Source organism: Triturus cristatus, chromosome 4_1 (genome assembly GCF_964204655.1).
Source record: "Triturus cristatus chromosome 4_1, aTriCri1.1, whole genome shotgun sequence".
NCBI classification, from domain to species: domain Eukaryota; kingdom Metazoa; phylum Chordata; class Amphibia; order Caudata; family Salamandridae; genus Triturus; species Triturus cristatus.
This window is the reverse complement of record NC_140585.1, coordinates 1,162,143,051-1,162,166,629: the sequence shown is the minus strand read 5'-3', so window position 1 is coordinate 1,162,166,629 and position 23,579 is coordinate 1,162,143,051. Positions and strand designations below refer to the sequence as shown.

The following is a 23,579-nucleotide window of genomic DNA, read 5'->3' as shown; positions in this document are numbered from 1 at the left end:
CTGCTCAATGAAGTGGCCTTTTGTTAACAGAAAATCATCATTTTTTTTTTTTAACTAAGCAGGGACACTGACTTGAACCTGGTTCCCCCGAGCCAAAGTCGGCAATTTTGGATGTTACGCCACATCCTCTCTCCAAATATGGTTGGGCTTAGGCCAGTGTGTTTGGGTGGGAGCGGACGAGTTTCGTTTTTCTTTCCCCCCACATGAAACAATCTGCTGTGGCAGAGCCTGCTTCCTTTGAGCTGTGCGCAGAAACATTAGTGGGACAGAACTAGTTAAATATATATAACTATGAGGTTTAATATGCAGGCGCTGCAAGCAACAATCCATGTGCTGCACGCTAAATCACTGATACAAACGGTACAGTGTCAGCATTCAGTGGCCGGCATACATACATAATTTGCATCAGTGCTACAGACTGCAAGGAGGGGCTTTTGCACTTTTACGCAGTGGCACATAATTAGCTGTGCTAATTTGAATGTGAATATTTTACACATTGAAAGTGTTTGAAAAGTTGCTGTATTTGGCTAAGAACGTCGTTTTGCATGTGTGATCTAAAAAAGTCGCTATTCAACATGTAATTAATTTTTTTCAATGCTAAACAACAACTATCTGACAAGCTAACTACCCGAAATATTATAGCTCTGGAGTGCCGTTTCTTCTGAGTTTAACCCGAATTAAACTAAAGGGTAGTCCTATCCTCTGAAAGAACTGGTCTTCCGTTGTTATTTGTTAAAGGTCCTATTCACAATACTATTTCAACATACAATTTCTTTGTATTAACCAGGTAACCAGTTACCCTTGCACTCGTAAAACGATTTACTCATGTATAGTGGACAGTGCGGTGTTTCAGGGTAGGGTGCTATAATAATTTTGTGGAACACCCCATAACTTTTCTCAACCCATTCCCATCCTAGAAATTACTTCCTGCTGACAAAGGCAGGAGTAAATCAAGGAGAAACAATGTGTAGTTGTAATCATGGGGAGACATTTCCCCATGCATAACACTACCTTATGTACAGCCATGTGGGCAGAATTTTTGCTACATTGGCCTTTCAGAGCTTGCAAATGTCTTCCAACAGTACGGGTGTCTTAGATTCCCACATGTTTGCCTTATGTACCATTTTTCAAACCTGCAGGTGACTGAGCCAAACCCTTGTGCACAGACTAGTGCTCAGTGGCATTGACATCTGTCTTCTCAGCACTTTGGAAAAGTGCAGTGATTTGCCTGCCTGCTCACCTGTACAGTGCATCATAAAATAAAGGAATGAAACAAACTCAATCAGCCTTTGTACATGTCATGGTGTTTCCACACAGATCCCAGGAGCAGGCGCCCATCCCCACAGCGCCACCTTATAAGTTTGTCCTTGAGAACTAGTTTTGAGCAATCACCCCATAAAAGTGTCTCTCCCTACACAAGCGGGAGAAGGAGAGACTGTGGGGTGGAGGGAAGTTGTTCCAGGGCATTCAGAAAGCGAGAGAGATGCTTCTGGACTGTTCCAGAGGGAGGGCAGAGAAACTGTCAGGGAGTCTGGCTGCCACCCTCTCAGTCTAGACACTGCCAATCAGAGCTTCCTGCCCATTGTGCTAGCCTACCTGGGATGTCTTGTGCTGGTTTATACTGAAGCAGGTTTTATATGACACGATATAGGATTGTACTGTCCTGCACTCGTTTCACAGTTGAACACTGTAGCTGGGAGGGAAAGCAGCAGAACTCATGTTGTGCGCAAGCAAAGGCTCCTTTATCAAAGAGAAAACTCTGTACAGATAGGTTCGAGAAAATCATCTGATGGTAGAGGTTAAAAGAAATTTGTTATTATAACAATAGATAGGGTCAGATAACAACATTAACAGCCCTCAGTCTCTTCTTTTTTGCATCGTATGGGAGATGTTTGCTCACATAATTTCACTGCACACCATGCCACTTAATTCCACTACACAATTCCACTCCACACCACACTATTCCACGCCACACAATCCCACGACTAACAATTCCAATCCAACTCACATAATTCCACTCCACACCACACCACATACATCTACTCCACTCCATAAATTTCACTCAACACCACACAGTTCAACCCCACAAATGTCCATTCCACACCACATAATTAGACAACAAACCACATAATTCAACTCGACAACACAATGACACAACACACCACATACATCCAAACCACACCACAAAATTCCACATCATGCCACAAAATTCAACAGAATACCACATAATTAAACTCCACTACATGCAGCGCCACAACACAAAATACCAATCCACATAATTCCACTCCACATTCTATCCCGTATAATTACTATTCACATAATTCCACTGCACACCATGCCACATAATTCCACTACACAAATCCACTCCACACCACACTATTACACGTCACACAATTCCACAACTGACCATTCCAACCAATACCACTCCACACACATCCACAACACATGGGTAAAAGACAATGTCATTTACAATGCCAATGTTTAGTTTTAGTGCTGTGGTAACAAATGATGGACGGAATGCTGAATGAATCAAACATTAACCCTCAGTCAAGAGATCAGGGTTAAATCCATTGTTCTTTTGTTCACTACGCCACCGCAGTATTCAGCATTCCGTCCATCATTTGTTTGTGTAACACTTTTCGCTCTTAGTGGGATGCCCAGACATGGGTCTCTTGCTCACTGTGCCACTGGAATCAAGCTTGCCTGGCTGATGAGGGCTAATATCCGAAACTGGTACCAGGATGCTTGTTTGTGGTCCAGGGAGGACCTGGCTTGGCAGTTTGGGCTGGACTGTTCCCATGAGGAACAGGGTCAAGACTGATTTGCATATGGCTGGGTCTAAACTGGGGTTGCATGGTGAGCAAAAGAATAATAGATTTAACCCAGATGTCTTGATGGGGGTGAATGTATGATTAATTCAGCATTCCATCCATCCGTTGTTTGTAACACTTTTCGCCCTAAGTGGGATGGGTATATCCAGACGTGGGTCCCTTGCTCACTGTGCCACTAGATTCAAGGTAGCCTGGCTGATGAGGGGTAATACCTGTAAAAAATGTAAAACAAACCCCTCCTTCCCACTGTACTCTTTCGGCCCTTTTAAAACTGTGACTAACCTGCGCATAGCAAGTAAAACTGAAACCCTACCCGATGGAATATTTATGTCAAAGTGCTTTTGAACAAAGTTAAAGTGGACTGCCCTCCCTAAGAGGAGAGGTACCACTTCCTTAAAAAACTATGTATCGCAAACTTTTGAGCACTTAATAAAAGTTTTTGACAACCAAATAAAAAAAAATAAAAAAAACTGTCCCAGATCTCCTAACTGGGGGTGAATGCATGATTAGGGCTCCCAGATTTATGGTATTTATTTTTTGCCATTTCCGTCTGTATTTATCCATATATATTTTTAGCTATTTTTATCTGTATTTATCCATATTTATTTTGGGTTTCGTGGAAACCTTAAGCTGAAATTAGTATATTTATACATTTATTTAACCAATAAATGTGCTCTCATGCTTGAATGTCTGCCAGGTTTCAGTGCTATGAATACGCGCAAAAGATAAATCAGTCCACAAAGATGAAAATATGCAAATTTCATTATCAACCTTGTGAATATCTACTGCTGTTAAAGCCTCTTTACTAAAACTCCTTTTTTTTTTAACCCCCTTATCAACCAATCCACACATCTGTTGTCCTGGCAGTCATTATTTAAAATTAGTTAAAAAGTTGCCAAATTTCTGTTTTTATCCACATTTAAAAATTAATACAGACATTAAAATGAATGTTTTCTGTTTGTATTCATCTGTAAAAATCAGTAAAAATGAAAAATAGGGAGCCTTATGTATGATTCATTCAGCATTTCGTCTATCATTTGTTTACGTAACAATGGCAGACAGCGCATATGGGGAGAGGATGTGGTCCGTCGGCTTAAATTGCCGAGTTTGGTGCAGGAAACCAGGGTTCGAGCCTCGAGGTCGCGTCCACATCCTGTGATTCTGGGCAAATCACTTAATCGCCCTGTGCCAGAATATGTAATGTAAATACGGTGCTCATGTACAGCGCTCCAATACCTTTGGGTCGAGTTTGTGTTATATAAAAGATGTAAAATATATATATATATCCCACCCAGCTCATCTGTTCCCCTAATTCCCTGTTGCTGCTGTAGCTCCCACATTTGTCTTCTTAATTAATCTTTACAGCTGCCAAGTCCTATCTATCCACATTGCCACATAATTCCACTACATTAAAAATTTGTGAACATTCGTGACAAGAATTTTCAATTCTATTAAGGACAACGGAGGCGAGGATTCTCTTTCTTTGCTGCTAATTGGAGTCTCTGGTCCTGACAGAATTCCTTCCCACACAATTCCACAACTAACAATTCCAGTCCAACCCACATAATTCCACTGCAAACCAAAACACATGTGTAAAAGACATTGCGATTTCCAATGCCAATAGCTCTAACTCTCACAAATGCAAGACCTATTAACATTGCCACTGTTTGTTTCCATATGGGTCACTATGAGAGCTTTTTGTTAGAGCGCCGCAAACCCCCCCCCCTTCCATTCTCACGCCAGACCTAGCCTGCTGTCCTTCGTTTCTTTCCATGGCATCACCCTCCATCTGCCTCATCTCTATGGCTGCAACATTCCGTAGTCCGTTCTCTCTGTTTGTCGTTCACAATCACCTCCTCCATCTGGGGGCGTGGCCGCGCGATGACGCAGTAGCGCGTGACGTCTCCGGGAAAGCGAGCTGCCGTGTTATGCGCTTTGGAGGGGGGCAGCCGCGCGCCGAAACATCAAACCAGCCCCCACCCCTGGTTTCTGTGACCCCCCCTTGGATCTGGATAGAAAGGAGACGCTTTCAACGCACACACGGGAACCCTCTAATAACGGATTACACCGGGGCCTTCCGGGAGCTTTGGTTTCACTTCAGAGGACGGAGGAGGAGGCCTGGGAGCGGCGACGGAACCTGGAGCGGCGCAACTCCGCCCTGAAAGGTAAAGTGCCCCCACGCTACAGAGGCGAAGACTCCCCGTCTTTCCCTGCTAACGTCGTAGTGCCTCCTCTGTGAGAGGTCTGTGACTGCCTGGCGCCCCCTTCAGACACCTAAGGGGAGTGGGAAGCGTCCTGGAGGGGTCGGGGTCGGGAGGCAGATTCTCCTGTTAATTTGGGGACGGGGTGAGAGCGGAACAAGGTCAGTTTAGCTCCCCCCTTACCCATACACAATCAGCGCGGTCTGCATTGCGCAATCGCTACCCGTCCCGGCCGTTCTCCCAGCGGGCCAGTGTCACCCCTCTTGGCCCTCCGCAATGGGCTGTGAGTGGAAGGGATCCAGTGTCCGACTGTGACGGGGAGTCATTTCGCCTGTGTATTCCTTTGACGTGAGGGGCTGTGAAGTGTTGTTTAAATAAGGGGTCTAGACTCTACCACCCCTTTACAGCTGTGCAACCCCAGTCAGTGACAGTTCTCCTCTCGGGGTGCTGACAGCTCCCCTAAACCTCCTGCAAAAGGTCTGGCCGGAAACGCAGCCTGTGCACCGCCGGCCGCATCCTCCTCGGTAGGGCGGGGCCTGAGTCTCTGGCTGCCGGGATGGGCCGCCGGGGCGTCCTGTATTCCCCCCCCCTTCTAGGAAGGACTAGGGCCCATACATCCACCGCCATTTTGTAGAGAAGAGGCGGAGCCGGGAGGGGTCACCGGTCAGAGAGTCGCCTCCTTTCCACATTGTGGCCGGCAGTGGCTGTGCTGGGTTTTGCGTTGTAGAGACAGCCCTGTGTGTGGTCTGCTTAATGTATTGTCAACGTCTTGCGAAAGCCTATGAGTTCCAAGTAGTTTACTGCATGGGAGACTAGTGTTTTCCGTAGGAACGTTTGTACTGTTTATGGTTCTAGTGTTATTGTCCATTAGATTATGCTTTACAGTCGGGCCTCAGCGTGGTTGCCTTTGTTGCTTTTACATACGCGCGTGCTTTAAGTGCTGACTTGCGCTGCTTATGTGCTTTATGCTCTATGTACTTGAATCCTTTGTGCTGACCGGATCTGCTTATGTGTTTTATGCCAATGTAGACTTCGTAAGCGGTCATGTATACCGAGGTCTTTTTGTGGTGAATCTCCGGTTTGATCAGAATCTGGCTAATCAGTTTCCAACATGCATGCCCTCTTGGGTTACTTAGTGTTACCAGGAGAGTGTGCGTAAAGCCATAAGGAGGTTACGATATTTAAGCAGCACCGGGCAAAGGGGTGACCGGGTCATTTGCACCGCTTCGAGTGGTTAGGTTGCCTACACTCTTTGATTTCAGATCCAAGATTTCTATGCATTGTAGTTTTGTGGGAGGTAGCTATTTTCATGAAAGTTGTCATCGTGCAAGTATGCTTTTGCTCTGGTGTAGACCCTACATCTCTCTCTTACTCTTTGAACTACTTATAGCATGGAACATTTTGACTGGTCTGTTAAAATTGTGATCTGTCCTCTGAAGTGCTAATTGATCATTCTTGTTTGAAAGCAGAATATAAGCGTGTCTCCATTTTGTTTTGAATTTGCACAGATGTGCTTGTTTTTTTGTATAGGTATCACTGAACCATAAACATGTTATTGTTACTGTCCATGGCTCAGCTAATTGAATTGGGTATAAGGCTGCAGCCAATCCCTCTCCTTATAGCACTGTTGGTGCTTTTCACCAACTGCTTAATTCAGGCTGGCAACTCCAAGTTGTTTACAATCAGCCGTTAGTGTCTAACGCGTATAGCCGTTATTTGAAGCAAGAGAGGAAAGGAGGTTGTTGGAGGAGTGAGTACAAAATACATTGAGTGGCCGGAGGTGACATAGGCACCGGACAAATGGCGCATTGTTTCGGGAATACCGTGGCAGTGTAGGGCACTGTCGCCGGCTCACCCTCCCACAAAGTCAGAGTTTGGTCCTTGGGACACCCTCCTCATTCTGTCGTAAGTGTCACGTTAAACCTTAAATATAGGTATCTGCTTTGTTAGCCCTAATGGTATCAATTTGCCGCGTTACCGTTAAAGCTGGATTCTACAGAGGCAATATTCCAGGGAAACCTATAGAGATGGTTCCTTGTCAAAAAGGGGACCTAAAAATATTTTTGCAAATAGCCTGTGAAAGGTTAATGTTGGAACCTTGTGAGCATTGTTTATGCATCACGGATCGTGTAGCGGAAGGTGCAGCTTGTTCGTGATCGAAACAGTTGCTTTCATTGCAGTGACTTGTTTGTACAAAATTACCGAGCGACCCGTATTTGCATTCTTTGCGAGTCTTTGATTATTGGTTGGATATTGGAGATACTCGTACTCTTGGGACAGACAAGTTGTTGCTCATGGTATGAAACGCTGGCCGAGGTACGCATGCCGTGTTTAGCTCAAAAGCTTACTCTAACTCAAAGTTCTGTGTCTTTAAGATATTTAGATAGCAAGTGTTTCTCGTACCCAAGAATACGGTTTTCTAAGCATACCACTAGGTATATGGAATTGCAAAATAGACGTGTGCAGTTTTTTTTTCTTTTAACTAAAGTACTTTTGTTGAATCCCATCCTTGAATTGTTTAAAATACTATATCGTGTTTGAATGATAATACCCCATCCCCTTTCTGCTTTGGTGTTGTGCAAGGGCACGTAGTGAACTGATGCTTTTGCCTTCTAACAGTGTTTTTTTGTTTAATTATCCACGGATCTACGCAAAAAAGGTCTAAAACTACAATAGTGCTCCTTTCTGCTGCGTACTAATGAGCCGTCACTCTTTAAGGCTGTATTTCGTGTGGCTTTTATTTGTGGGTGATGCAACTGGATAGCAACACACGATGTGCCAATATTCCTGCCTTAGGCAAGTGTCGATGTTTCATGGTATTGTATGAGTGTTTGTGTGCTACAGTAACACTACACTATTGAGCAAAACGATTTCATATTGAGAAATGGGTAGGCTGAGAGATTTTTTGGGGCGTTTGGTTTTTGCAGGACTTTATTGGTAAAAGCTGAATTTTCGTCAATCAAAAGCAAATTGGCTAAATGCAAAAATATTTTTTCAATCTCAAAAGCACATATGGCCAACGTAGTTACTACTACTGAAGGTAACTACTTAATGTGTGGATATGTTGCTTGTGAAAGGGCAGAATACTGTCGCGCATAGTGATGAGTCAGTTGCAGATGTGACCTTGCAAATGGCCTCGCACTGTATTCTGCAGGGTACGGAAGAAAAATGTGAGTTACATATTAAGACAAAGAATAAAATGGGCTGGTTGAAAACCCCTATAATTATGCATGTTGTTCATATAATTTTAGTTCAATCAAAAGGTCATACCAGATCTTAGCAAGGACTGAACCTATCTGTAGATCTCACTTTTGGGACATATTTGCTTTGCCAGTTCCTTTTTGCAGTACTGTCTGATTGTGTGGCATGACTGGATGGGATTTTTTTTGCTGCAACGGTGTACTTGCACACATGCATTATGCATGCATGCCCACAAAATGACGATTTATTTGATTCAAGGTCAATTCCGGGTTAAGCCAGGTTTTAAGCCAACACAGTAACGGGCGGTGCTCAAGATGTCCGTCAAATAGCCCTGCCCTAATTTCTGGTGTATGGCAAAGGTTGGGGTTGATTGGGGTAAAGACAGGAGGCTATGCAAGAATTTATTTTCTACTGTCTGCAACCCCACCTGCTGTTTAAGTCCCCATATGGATGAGCCATAGGCCGCAATAGCAAGGCATTTTGATCTATATATCTTAAGAATGGCCTCTACTGGCTAGCCCCCCAGGAGCTGTGCAAACCCTAGTAAAGCTGATGTGGATCTAGTAACTGCATTTTTTTTGTTTTTTATCATGGGGGGGATGAACCTCTATCGTCAAATAGTACCCCATAGTATGTAAAACAGAACACCCTGGTCACTTCCACCCCATTACAGTAAAAGGATTTAGTTTTTCTATAACTTTTGTCAGTTGTCATTATATGAGACTTTCCAGTGTTCACAATCGGGTCCAGGGATTGCATGTAGGCACCAAAGGCATCCAATAGTCTCTGAAGGCCGACCGCGGTCCGTGCTAGAAGTACGGCATCATCCGCGTATAGGAGAACCAGAACTAGGCATTCTCCCACACGCGGGATATCCAGACTCGCCTCTACTAGAGATTGATGCAGGGGAGTGTGAAAAGCAAGGGCCCCAGTATGCACCCTTGACGGACGCCCCTCTCTGATTTAAAAGACCTAGTATGTTTGCCATCCTGGGAAGTCCTAACTGATGCTAAAAGGTCCTGATGAAGGTCCGCCAAAAAATAAACTAAACACGGCTCAATCCCCATTTCAAGCAAGATACTCCACAGCTTTGACCTGTTAACCAGGTTGAAAGTTGAGGATAAATCCATAAACGCCATCTGAAGGGAACCTTCTTTAGCTATAGTATATTTATTAATTAATAGATATAAATTAAGACATTGGTCCATGGTGCTTCCCCCTTTCCTAAATCCATACTGTAAATTGGATAAAACCTTGTTGTCAGTAGCCCAATCGGTAACTTTAGCTAAGACCACCTTGCTTAAAATTTTTACTGCTGAATCAATCAGTGATATGGATCTATAGCACCGCGGTTCGCCTCTCTGACCTTTTTTTTTTTTTTAAAATAACTTTTTATTAACATCTCTGACCTTTTTTAAAGACTGGAATGATAGTTGAGTGGCACCAGGATACAGGAAACCCTTGCGACCCAGAGGCATTAAAAACATTTGCCAGTATTTTCGCCCAAAATTTCGGGTCACCTTTATATAGGTCTGCTGGAACCCCGTCGGGACTCGGGTCTTTGTTATTAGAAGTCTCCTGTATAGCTCTCTCGATGTCCGCCTCATTAAAGACAAATGGCGCTGTTTCCAACTGAGGTAATGGCCTGGGGGAAGAGTACGATGTCTCATTAGAGTCCTAAATTGCTTCAAAATGGGCCAGCCACTGTGCTTCTGTGATGTTGCTATCCTGAATATCATTCTCCAGTCCGGAGAAAAAAAAAAGGGGTATTAACAATAGCCCAAAATTAGGAGCTATCCTTTAACACCTCAACGGATAAAAGAGCATTCCATGCCTCTGTCTTAATCTCTGACTTCCGCGTGTGAACAGCTATCTTATACTGCTTCCGTAGGCTCGCTATCAGTACCCTCTCACGGGGTAAGCTTTTTAAAGCTAAAACAAGGGAACGGTGGGCACGTTTGGGTTTTGCAGGACTTTATTGTTGGTAAAAGCTGAATTTTCGTCAATCAAAAGCAAATTGGCTAAAAGAAAACATATTTTTTCAATCTCAAAAGCACATATGGCCAACGTAGTTACTACTACTGAAGGTAACTATTTAATGTGTGGATATGTTCCTTGTGAAAGGGCAGAATACTGTCGCGCATAGTGATGTGTCAGTTGCAGAAGTGACCTTACAAATTGCCTCACACTGTATTCTGCAGGATACGGAAGAAAAATGCGAGTTACATATTAAGACAAAGAATAAAATGGGCTGGTTGAAACCCCCTATAATTATGCATGTTGTTCATATAATTTTAGTTCAATCAAAAGGTCATACCAGATCTTAGCAAGGACTGAACCTATCAGTAGGTCTCACTTTTGGTACATATTTGCTTTGCCAGTTCCTTTTTGCAGTACTGTCTGATGTTGTGTGGCATGACTGAATGGGATCTTTTTTGCTGTAACGGTGTACTTGCACACATGCATTATGCATGCATGCCCGCAAAATGACGTGTGTGCTGATTTTGTTTGATTTAAAGGAAATTTACAATAAGTAGCACAAGTGCTTTTTTTTATTTTTTAAGGCGAAGGAACTGGTTGGAATTGTAATTTGTTGCCTGGCTTCTCCCCCCCCCCCCCCCCAACCCCGCCCTACAAATATACTAGTTATTAAAAAAAAAAAGTTGGTGGGGGAAATGGAGGAGCAGGTGGATGTTAAGCATGGGGAATGAAAAAGTAACACACAAGTGAGAGTAACACGAGTGGTGGGAGAAGCCAGACATTATGATGATAAGGAGGCGGTGCTCTGGGTCGGTGCAAATGCAAGAAAGAGGAAGAAAGCTATGGAGTAAGAATCAAGCAAACTGGCACTGATAATGCCAGCCAGTGATAAGCAAGGGGAGGACTGTTAGGCCCTGTAAGTCCTTGGTAAGTCCACAGCAGGTCTTTTGAAACCAGATAGCATGCTCTGTCTGGCAGGCTTAACCTAAAGATGAGCATAGATAAAGCCAGTTTGTCTGGCATTGCCCCCCCCCCACCCCCTCCCCCCAAATCAATATGACAACAATTTGCGCAAATCTAGATTTTGGTTGCATTGCCATAGTATGCCCTGCTGCTTTATGGAACTACTTTGTGTGCCAATGTGCTCCCTGTAAAAGAGTAGAATGCAATCACTCAAAGTGAAGTTAGCCAATGGTGTAATGGTCTGACCAACTGCTCCATGGTGTAGTGGGTAGAAAAATATGTAAATGTCAAAACTGACCAATGGATGAAGAGGGCTGGCTAAAAGTCCCTACATTTAAGTAACTATATGCATCATTTTCAAAAAACCAAATGGTCTTGACCGATGTCAGACCTAAAAACAAGCATTGGCATAGCCAATAGGTCTCGCCTTTGGGACCTTGTACGTGTTTAGCCATGCAGCACATTATCACCCACCGGGCAGATTTCTGTAATGGAACTAGTACTTATGTAAAGGGCTTTGATAACCTTCATTCGCGCTACATAATGCAAAAAATAACCAGCATTGGCATAACCAATAGGTCTCACCTTTGGGACCTTGTAAGGAAAAGAAAACCGAAGTGTAATACTTCACGTTTACATTTACTTCGTATTTAGGATGCAGTAAATGTAAACGTGAAGTCTTACACTTCAGGTTTATTTTTTTTACTTACAAGGTCCCAAAGGCGAGACCTATTGGCTATGTTAATGCTTGTTTTTGCAGCTATCGATTACCCCAGCAAGCGGATTAAAGTACAGCGTCTGGATCAACTTCAGCAATGCAGCCTGAGTTACGAGAATTGTTTGAAGGCGTAAACCATGATCCGCCGCAATCAGGGTGAAATAATGAGGCCCTGCTGTTTTCCAGGCAGTATGGTGTGCGCTTTGCATGTTGGTAGTTGTAGTTCACTATAAAGGAAAGGGAGTTGGAGGATAGGAAGGTAGGTTTTTCCTCCTGTTACGATATATCTGTCAAAAAAAGGGAACCAAAAAGGATCCTGATAAAGCCTACCTAGAAAAATATATGTATGAGTGCTCTATGAATTAATAGAGTACTACACTAGAAAAAACACTTATTTTTCTAGAGTCCCCTCACTCACCTAGGGTTGCCCCAGGGTGACATGCTTCAACATAGGGGTCCTCCCAGACATCTACTGTCTGGGGCGTGCTACAACTTAACGAAATACGCAGGAGCACTTTTTATATTTTTTCAACTATGTGTAGTGATGTGTTGTGCAGTGCTGTGTGGAGTGAAAAGTGAAATTAATTCAATAAAAATTACCTGGATAGTGAGCCCTGATTTTATTCTGCTCCTATCCGGTAAATGTACTTAAAAATGGGGCTAGTAATAGAGTACAGTAACGTTATGTGTGCCTGTCCCTAATTACTTGGTCGACATGTTTCGTGGTTACCCCAACCACTTCCTCAGGACCATTCAAGGACCAGCCTTGCGTGTACCACTCCGTGTTTTTACAGACAAACAACTAATTTGTACTGTTTTTATACCATTGGTTTTTTAAAAATACATACGATTCCCATGTTTATCAGGATTTCTTAGATGTACTGGGTCGTAGTTTCTGTATGAAAATACAATGACATATAATGATTAGTTACACACCCAAGTCCACAGATTGATGTGGACTAGGGATCTTAATAACTTTACATCTCTTTTACATGTCAGAAAAACCTTGTATTTCTTGAAAAGTAAAAGTGCATATTTAATAAGTGCTTTTGGTGAATAAAGTGAAAAACACATAGACATATACACACATATATACAAAACACATGGTTACGGTAGGTTGCATCAATAAAACCTACTTTAATGGAGGTGTAATTCTACTCCATAGTGTTGCTGGGACAGAGAGGCTCTAGACATCTAGGACATGATATAAGAATGTAAGTTAAGCGCAAGTGGATCTTACTAATAGATGCCAGAGAATCAATCATAAAGATTCGTCAAAGTATTTTGCTTCTTCTTCAACTTACTTGTCTAGATTGCACCGTCTGCTTTTGAATCTATGAGCTCCCAGGAACACCGCATATTGTTGTGTCCCTGTCGGTGCTCGCTTTTAAATGTTTCTAGTGGCGGGAAAATTAGAAAACAATTCTCAGGTGTGGCCGCCCGAGTGGTATTGGGCGCCATCTTACAATGGTGAATCGACATGCACTTCTTAATTGTGACACAATGAAGTTTGTATATTACCAACCACCTAAGAACATAAAATGTAGTTCTTAAAGACTTGTTGTAGTGTATTTCAAGATCATCATGGTTGTACTCAACCCAAAACCATGTTTGTACTTGTCAGCCGGAAAAGAGTGAAAAAATGATTATTCATTCGTTCGAGTGGTTTTTGAGGGCGCCATCTTGGAGTGGTAAATGGGTCATTCTTTTTAGTGGCTAGTGGCTACTAACGCACGAAGATATTCGTAAATGTAAATTTCTTTTTAGAACGAGTTTTTATACCCTGATTATTACTGATAAAAATGTTACAAACATAATTCTTGTGCTAACTAAGTAGAATATGCGACAGAGGTGGTACTTGTCAGCCGAGTAATTTTTAGGCGCCATCTTGGAGTGGTGAACGGATCATTCTATTTAATGGCTAGTGGCACTTAACATACGATGATATTCGTAAACATGAATTTCATTCTAGAATGAGTTTTAACCTTAAATGTTACTGATAAAAAAGTTACAAACATAATTCTTGTACTCTTGTGATGACTAGGTAAGATATGAGACAGAGGTTGTACTTGTCAGCCCAGTGATTTTTAGGCGCCATCTTAGAGTGGTGAATCAGTAATTCTTTTTAGTGGCATATACCAAACAGCACACGCCAATATTCGTCAATGTGAGCTTAATCTCAGTACGAGTTCTTACTCTAAATATTTCTAATAATTCCATTAACCCTATATTGTATAGGTGGAATATGAGACATGTATGGTTTCTATTTATTTTATTTGTATTTAACTCATTCATACATGGGTTTTGTTGTTAGCGTTGATGATTGGGTTCCTTTTTCATGGACTATACAGAGATGTACATGTTTTTCCAACAGGTGATCTTACTTAATGGTTTAATACATTCCACGGAATATTGTCATTGAGGCCTTGGGTATCTGTATGTAATTTATACACCCATCTTTGTTCCTTTACATGTAGACGTTGTTCAAGGTTGTCACCAGATCTTATTTTCTCAATGATGATCCATTGCATATCATTAGGAGAGTGTTTTTTCTCTAAGAAGTAGTTAGTCATTTTTGTACTAGACCTCTGACACCGGACGGTACTGCGATGTTCACTAATTCTGGTAGTGGTTTTCCTGGTGGTCATTCCCACGTAGTGGAGGTTACATGGACAGGTAATTAGATCTACTGTTCCGGTGGTTTGACGGTTTGTGAAACTTCTTAGGTCCCAGGTTGCCCCTGTATTGAAAGTGAACCTCGTGGTTTTCTTGGTTAGATGGCAGACACTACAATTACCACATGGATGATGGCCTTCAGGGAGATTGCATCTCTGCTGGCTGACTTGTTGGGTCAATGGGCGTGTATGTACCAGAATATCCTTTAGGTTTTTACTCCTTTTATGTGAAAACATTGGTAATGGTATGTTAAGACCACTGCTGTTGAGGGTAGACCAGTGTTTCTTCACCAATTTCGTTACTTGGTCCGACATTGTGTTGTACGTTGTTATGCAAATGGGACGTGGGACTTGGGTGTGTAACTAATCCTTATATGTCACTGTATTTTCATACAGAAACTACGACCCAGTACATCTAAGAAATCCTGATAAACATGGGAATCGTATGTATTTTTAAAAAACCAATGGTATAAAAACAGTACAAATTAGTTGTTTGTCTGTAAAAACACGGAGTGGTACACGCAAGGCTGGTCCTTGTATAGTCCTGAGGAAGTGGTTGGAGTAACCACGAAACATGTCGACCAAGTAATTAGGGACAGGCACACATAACGTTACTGTACATTATTACTAGCCCCATTTTTAAGTACCTTTACCGGATAGGAGCAGGATAAAATCAGGGCTCACTATCCAGGTAATTTTTATTGAATTAATTTCACTTTTCACTCCACACAGCACTGCACAACACATCACTACACATAGTTGAAAAAAATATAAAAAGTGCTCCTGCGTATTTCGTTAAGTTGTAGCACGCCCCAGACAGTAGATGTCTGGGAGGACCCCTATGATGAAGCATGTCACCCTGGGGCAACCCTAGGTGAGTGAGGGGACTCTAGAAAAATAAGTGTTTTTTCTAGTGTAGTACTCTATTAATTCATAGAGCACTCATACATATATTTTTCTAGGTAGGCTTTATCAGGATCCTTTTTGGTTCCCTTTTTTTGACAGTTGTAGTTCACTACCAACATGCAAAGCGCACACTTGACGATTCAATCGCCACGGCAAAAGCTATTAGTAACTCCTGGGGAGCAACAACAAGTGCTTCCTCATTGCGAAGATGCCAAAGAGATTAGCCCGGGAGTGCACGCAGAGGCATACATCAGCATTCAGGCCAGTGATGCCACACGCAAGCAGCATCCGATCGGTGGTCTTCACTTTTCAAGCACTCGTGCCTGTGGTGGCATCCACCTTGCGGGAGCGAGCAGCGGCCATATGTTTGTAATTAACGTGGCCGTGCCACTGCTCGCTCCCGCAAGGTGGATGCCGCCACAAGCACGAGTGCAGTTCTTGAAAAGTGAAGACCGATGGCTAAAGGTCCCTAGGCGAGACCTAAAAAGGAATGACAGGAGAAGTGCTTGCAGATTTCTGAGGAGGGGGAGCGAAAAGATGCACTCTGTAGAGTTACGCTGTGCCTACCTGCTGTAGATGTTTGGTTTTTCACCACAACAGTTAGGGTAAAATGCTGATTGCTAACGTTCTTCTGTTTTGTTTAACCAGAAGCATGATCATCTGGTCAACAAATGGTTAAGCATCACAATGCAGGTATTTACTGAAACCCCACGAGGATCGTTCCCTTCCTCCCCCAAGACATGAGTGGTCTTTAAGGAGCTTTAACTACTGTAGCAGCTGCTTGTTGTCCTCCAGGGTAGGCTTGTTGGCCAAGGCCCGCTCAGACGGTGCTGACGATTCCGCTGGGACTGGAGGTGGAGAGGCTCAGCCATTGAGCCCTGCCGGAGCGGTCCGTCTCTGTGTGCGCATACTTGCCCAAGCTGGATCACTAGGCTCCTCAGTCCACACACGCCTCTCAGCGGGCCCCTCCCCAAGATCAGCTCCAGAAGCTGCACTCACCTGGACTCAGGAGGGCTGTCTGGCGTCAGCAAAATGTTCCTCGTCTGGCTCTTTAAGTGGGGGGGGGGTGTAGCAGGGAGAACAGTTACAGCAGGGCGCCTCGTGGGCTGCAGGCGTGATGGCTCCTCCCCCGCCCGGTTCGCGGAGTTGAGGCCTTCTTTCACCCGTGGAGATGGGGCCTCTCATGGTATTCGTGGCTCGAGCCGGCCGCTTGGCGATATGCTGTTCCGTCCTAGTTGCCCCAAAGCAAGTGAAGGATGCTGGCATAAGGACAGTGTCTCTGGGGGCCTCCCAAGCAGGGCCGGTGGGGAGAGGCTCAGCCAGGGACCCCGCCGTGGTCACTTGCGTCTGTACTTGCTCAAACAGGCCTACAGGCAGCTCCGTCTGTTCAGGCCCCCTCACTGGCATTGATGGGCTCCCGGTGGTCCCTCCAGGTGGGGGGTGAAGCAGACAGCACAGCGGTGTCAGGCCGTGTCGCAGGCAATGTGCACGGCGGCCCCTCCTCCGGCCAACCACCAGAGTTGAGGCCTTCTCCAACCTGCAGAGCTGGGGCCTCGCGTAATGTTTGTGGCCCGGAACTCAATTCCCCTGACGCTGTGCGGGCTCGCTCTACGTCTTACCGGGAGGGTTCTTTGTAGACGTCTCGTTGCGGCGGCCCCCAAACCATGCGGGGATCACTGTAGATCGCCAACACTTGCCCTCTACACCCGGCTCCTCGTGGTTGCCCCCGGGAGCCCCATAGCTCCGCCAGGGTCGCTCCGTTATGGTGTCAGAGCTGGCGCCGGGACCTCGGCGTTGCTGCCTCAGCTTCCCAGGAGTGCGGCGCTGCTGGCGGGAGGGTTTCTGCCGGTGTCGGTATCCTCCCGCTGCCGATAATGCTGTGTAGGGCCCAGTGGGAGCGGAGAGCCCCAGAGTTGCGTCCTACCAAGACGTCATCTTGGCCACACCCATCAAATTTGTTTTTTTTAATTCGTATTCATACTGTACGTGTTTATTGTATGGCTTTTTTTTAAGCTGAACCAATAAACTTGATTGAGATTTACCGTACTAGTGGGTAGTTTTATATATTACACGTTTCCCTTGCACTCTGTCCATCACTTAGAATCTTTTTTTACTCTGCTCATCAGAGAAAACACCTCTGCTCCTCTTCCTTGGAGAGTTGTAGCCCACACCAGGCACCTTGCAGTCCTGCTGTGAAGAGGGAACCCCATGATGGAGCATGTCACCCTCAGGTGAGTGAGGGTTCTTGCCCTTAAGGCAGCGCGCTCTTTTTGACCCCCTTACATCTTGCTTTTCTCCCTTCATAGCCAGAAGTACTTTGTGTGTATTCTCATTGACTAGGGAGCAGTATGTCGTTGGTTGAGTTTGTTCTCCCCTCCAGACCCCTTGTGTGCGTTCAGCTATAGCAGTATGCCTGCTCCCATAATAAAAACTATTTTATTTATACATGCATCTTCAAAGATGAACTTTGAGCTAGCCCTCTTCAGCCAGTGGCTCCTCCACTTGAATGCCAGGGCTGTTAGGCCACTACTTGTCCTTTCCATTATCTACTTTTTATAGCCCGTCTTTCATTTCTTACTCCCTATTTATTCTTGTTTTGAGCGCCCTGCAGCTCCAAAGGCAGTGCTACTTTGTGTCTTTTTGAAAAAAAAAATTTGGTTGAAATCCAGTTTAGATGGCAGCGTTTTTGATTTCTTAATTTTTCTTTTCTTTCTTGCATATGCTTGGAAACAAATTTAAACAAAAACATTCATCACACGATAATCACAGCTAGACAGATCAGGCCTGTGATGTTTTCCGATGATTGTTTGTTTCTATGACTATTAGGTGTCAAGAAGTTGAGCACTTGCCTGAAGAAATGTTTGTGCTAGCCGAATATTCTCAGAGTGGTTCCCACGTTCTAAACTAGCTTTGCCTGGACTGACTGCTGCCAAAGCACTGGCTTGGTGAAAGTGGTCTAAGTTGAAGAGCAGACATATTAAGGATTGGACCAACTGACATAAGTATTGATTTGTGATGGTACTGTAGATGATCCTAAGTAACGTCGTGCAGCCTATGTTACTGGGGTAGGGAGGTGAGGTGGAATGATGCATATAACAGATTAGCATCATAACTAAATGTTTTCGTGGCTTGTCTCTGACTGAAATATTGTCCTCTGGGTATGGTCACAAGAGGAGAGCCAGCTTTAGGAGGACAGTGTGTGACTGAATCGTTTGCTATCAGAAGATGTAGCTTTAGATGCTTTGGGCTGTACTGTGGTACTGCTCAGTTGGGATGGTCTACTCAAACATCTCCCATGTATGTTTTTTTTGCATGTGCTCTTTTGAAAAATCGAATTGTCTGAAGATTTTCCTCTTGAGATCTGTGGGCGAAATAACTTGAAATGTGGCGTGTAGATTGTAGTCCTTGCATATAACTTTTGACATGCAGTGATTTCATGCGTTGTTGAGGGCAACCATTTACACGAGAATGGTTCCTCTTACAGACGGTAATGCCATGAGTTGAATTCTCTGTCACGTGATTTTGAGTTATATCTGTAAATAGAATGTCTCCGTGCGTTGCAGGGATCTCTGGGACACGTTTTGCACTATTTTCATATAAAAACGAAAAAGATGCACATAGATGGCAGTATTTTTAATAATGCATCCAGCTACCAAAACCAAACTCCATTTGTCTGAAACCTCTGCTTTTTTTAAGAACGAAAAAAAATACTATTAAGCATTGTCCTGATGAGTCGAGCTGTAATGTTCTGGATCCTTCACCACTCAACCTGCTACCATACTGACAAACCGATCACACTGCAATCACATTGGCACACCTTTCACCCTACAGAAATATAAACACACCCTTTTTGTTGCATACACAGGCAGAGCTCTGAGCCTGCAGTCGCAACATTATGTGTACACTGCATGGGCACAACCGTCCCCTTGTACTCGCACAGCCAGTCAAAGAACAACAAACTGGCATGCAGAGAAACAAACATAACCCTAGACTACCAGACATACAGACACACTGTGGCACATTCAAAAGTATAAGGCACATGAATACTCGGAAACACACAGCCCCACACAACCAGCAAAGAAAGAAACTGTCACAGTATTGATGCAGTCGGATGCATTTACACGCAGAAGCACATCTCCGCAGGTATGTGCACTGGCATTCGGGCGAGGGTTGAGGGAGTTCCTATGTTTTTCCCCTACATAGACTGCTCTGCTCCTCTCTAGTATTTCTATCATCACGCCTTGTGAAAGACTGTAATTTAGGCACACATGAGGGACTTAGTTGCACAGAAGTGACAGGCAGCACGGTCATGGAGACTGGGAAGGGAACGGTGGTATCAACACAAACAGCCCCTAGGCCTGCAAGTGCACAGAGGAATCCCCGAGTGGGCTCTGTGCCCCATTTCATCTCCAAAGATCTACATATACACTTTAAAATCCGTGAGAGGGATGGGTGCGTGGGCAGGAAATGGGGTGTATGGTTCTCATCCGACCAGGTCCTTAAGTCAGCATATGCACCAAAGAATTCCATAGACTGACGTGTCTTAGGCCACGACATAGATGTGTTCCCAGGAGGTCCACAGATCTGCATGTGCACTGGGTAATCCCTGAAAGAGATGGTTGTGTGACCTATTGCAGCTTCCAGGTACACATGTCTCAGGTACACGTGCACCTGTGCAAGCCAGAGGGAGGCCTGCTTCTGGACCAGAGTGTACCCATCTACCTAGGACTTAAAAAGACTAGCATTTGCAATGCAATAGGTCTCGCATTTACGTGAGTTTAAGCTATTGGCATTGTAATTGACAATGCTTTTATTTATGTTTCAAAAACTAAAACATAAATAAAAGGCATTGTCATTTACAATGCCAATAGCTCAAACTCGCGTTAATGACAGACTTGTTGCATTGCAAATGCTTGTTAAACCAAGCAGATGGAAAAAAGTAAACACACTTCTGCCGTGCAAGTACTCAATATACAGCACCACGAAAATATACAGGAACCATGTATAAAGTAGCCCGTGCAGCAACCAGTCCCTTGGCCGAAGGCATCAAGAATGACATTTAAACTGACATCGAAAGGTAGTGCAGTTTGTTGAAGTTGCAGCTGGGGCGAGGCATTGGACACCGTCGTGGTATTGTGAACAATACCAAAAGCGCCAAAAAACAAATATTTTTAGGATTTCCTCAGCTGTACAGATCTTTGATGTGAAAACGGACGCTTCCTACAGTTATTTTCTTCATATAAAACAGTTTTCAATCCCAGATGATGCAGGTTCTACTAATCATTTTTATTATGTATCGCAGGCCCAAGGTGGCACTTGTTACTATATGATGATGGGTTTTGGGGTGCTGTTAGCGATCTGTTCACTCACGGAATGGCCAGTAGAAGGGTACACTACCTAGAAAACGCCACATTCCTGTGTTCAAGAAAAGAGCAATCTACCAGTCCTCGGCTCCTACAATCTTTAGCCCCTCTGCCGAAACCGTGCCCAACTGCCTTTAGCCTTGGGCCAACCGTGGTAAGCCATCCAAAATCTAACACTGGAAAGAAGAGAGTGGTCACTCGAGGTTCACATGTAGCCCCCACATTCTTAAATACATTAGGTTTCGAAAACAGAGAGAGGGCGTTTACAACTGTATTTAACTTAAAAAAACAACAAACATCCAACGAAAGGCACGCATGCTGTTAGCTGCGTGTGAAAATATTCAAAAACACACAAAAAATGTCATATCTTACTGTAAAAGTAAAGCATTTAACGTTGGAAACATGTTAGTTACTTGTTCTAGTAGTTTGGCTGATTTTTCTGTTATGGCTTCATTATAAACCTAGGCAAGTCTGAAAAGATTCGCGGTGACATAATCATAAAGCAAATAAGCTTTAAAGTTACATAGGATTGACTAATCAATTCAACATTTATAAAGACTTGCGTTAAACTTGCTGGCCACAGATGTGTACCATCAGTGCGGCCTGTTCCGCCTTTTATCCATTTTTCTGAGATGGATGTGAGGCGTGCAAGCAGGTAATATTAACGTGATTTTTACAGTTCAATAAACAAAAATACACTTTGAAAGCAAACGCTATTTAAAGAAAGAAAAAACTTTCGTAGCCTGTGGGCCAACAACCCGTGCTGTTCGTGACCTCCAATCACACCTCCTGGGGCGCAGCACTTCCTTTCCAAGCTGCTTTAACTTGTGAATGAATAAATACGTCCTTCCTGGTAACTTCGCAGGCAGAGGTGCATCGCCGCACAACCACAAAAACGACGGCTTCCGCTTCCAGCGCGCACTTGTGCAACCTGTGCCTGTCCTGGGGACATTGTGTCATCGCGCCACGAGAATAATAGTCATGTTTTTCAGCTTGAAAATTCTTCTGGTCTACACGCGCTTCAAGAGGTTGGACTCCTGCAACCCATTCCAAAAGTAAAAGGCTCAAGGGCTCCGGGGAGGCCGTGGCCCCTGAAACATCTATTTGTTGTGGAGCAGGGCCCCGCGCCTGGCACAGAACAGACTTCCCAAGCCTGAGTTTATTAATTTTTTTTAAATTATTATTTTAGTGGTTTGTAAAACGCTGGTTGTCATTTTACGATAGCATCTAGGCGCTAATGGCCAGGATTAGGAACCATCATGTTCCATGGTCTCCCAATTTTCACATAGCCCAATTAATTTAATCCCATCTCACGACACTTTCACGACTCCTGAGATGGAATACACGCCGCAACGACGTTTCCAGGCGGTCTGCGATATAGAAAGACACGTTCTGCATTTTGGAAAGTTCAGCTGATACCAACATTCCTCCTCCTCCCTCCTCCCATCCCTGTGGAACGGCTCCAAATTCACATTAAAGCTGCTCTGAGCTTCTGTTTGTCAAGAGAGCTGGCGCCGCGGCAGCAGTAAATATGTTTACATTATGAAGCGCTTTTTCAAACGGGTCAGGGGTGCCCTCCCCGCTTGTTGAAAATTATACACAACAAGTAACGAAGTGTCCTGTCATCAGACACGCGACTGACTCTACCTCAGCAGAGCTGGGCTTTTAGAGGCAGCGCCTGTCCGGAAAGACTTGGATTTCTTATTGAGTCCCCCGTGGCTGACACCATTACGAAAATCGTGGAAGCCCGCATCTCGTTGTGACCAAATCTGGTGGCCCACAGCAGGTCCAGCCAATAAAGATTACTTTGTTGTAGAGGGGAAGCCGTTGTGTCAGGAGGTGAGCCAAGAATCAATTCATGACAGCAAGCGCAGCCGCGAACAAACAGAAGGCCCCTGCGCGCGGCCGCGGAGCTAAAACAAGATAAACTAAGATGGCGCCAGGCTGTCCAAAATGGCCCGTCCTAAAATAGGACAAGGCGGGAACCAAAAGCCCAATTGCCAATCACGCGCCGCCGTTTAACATAAACGATGACGCAAGCCATTTGAAAAGAAGGGCGTGGCTTAAAGCCCCCTTCTGAAACCGTATAGATTCCAAAAAGCCCTCACAGAGCGAGCAGCGCATGCGTGTTGCAACGCCAGGCGAGACCTAAAAAAAGGGGGTGGGGGAGAGAATGAGAATTCAATTTTTATTTGCCTGATTTCTTAAAACCATTGCAGAGTTACAGCCGTGCTAAAAATCCCCAGGTTCATAAAACCATGTTAATAAATCTAAAAAGCTCTTCAATTTTAGACAACTCATGCCATTGTATCTATCCCCATTAACAAAAAAAACCCTGCGATTTCAAACCACGAATGCCATAATATCTATGTTAAAACTTAGGATTTCATTGTGGACGTTAAAGTTCATTTGGACATTTGCAATTAAAAACTTTTCCAGATTGATCTAAAATAAGCGATAATCACGGGGGGGAGGGGTTAACGTGTCTCTGGCCTTTGGCACAATCACCAAGGAATCCCTGACAATGAAATTAACTTGTTTAAATCCCTAGGCTTGTATGCCCAGTTAGGAATGCCCGAGCGTGGCAATAAGGCTAACATGACCGCTCTACCTGCCTGGCCACTAATTATGGCATGTAACCTGCTTGTGCACTGAGGAAGACTTCTTGTGCCCTCTTAAACTGCTGCACCCACATACTCATCACTATTGCCTTACTGAGCCTCCTCCACCACCCACAGTAC

General features: G+C 44.2%; 1 protein-coding gene across 8 annotated transcripts in view; it reads left to right on the top strand.

Moving 5' to 3' along the window:
- Positions 1 to 4,691: 4,691 nt before the first annotated feature.
- BRD4 (bromodomain containing 4) overlaps positions 4,692 to 23,579 on the top strand; it is a 1,415,251-nt gene continuing 1,396,363 nt past the window's right edge. For 5 of the 8 annotated variants that reach the window (XM_085654330.1, XM_085654326.1, XM_085654324.1 and 2 more), the window contains exon 1: positions 4,695 to 4,996. The gene's annotated coding sequence lies outside the window, so the exon portion shown is untranslated. Of the gene's footprint in view, positions 4,997 to 23,579 lie in introns of all 8 variants that reach the window. The other 3 variants (XM_085654329.1, XM_085654328.1, XM_085654331.1) reach the window with 3 other exon arrangements.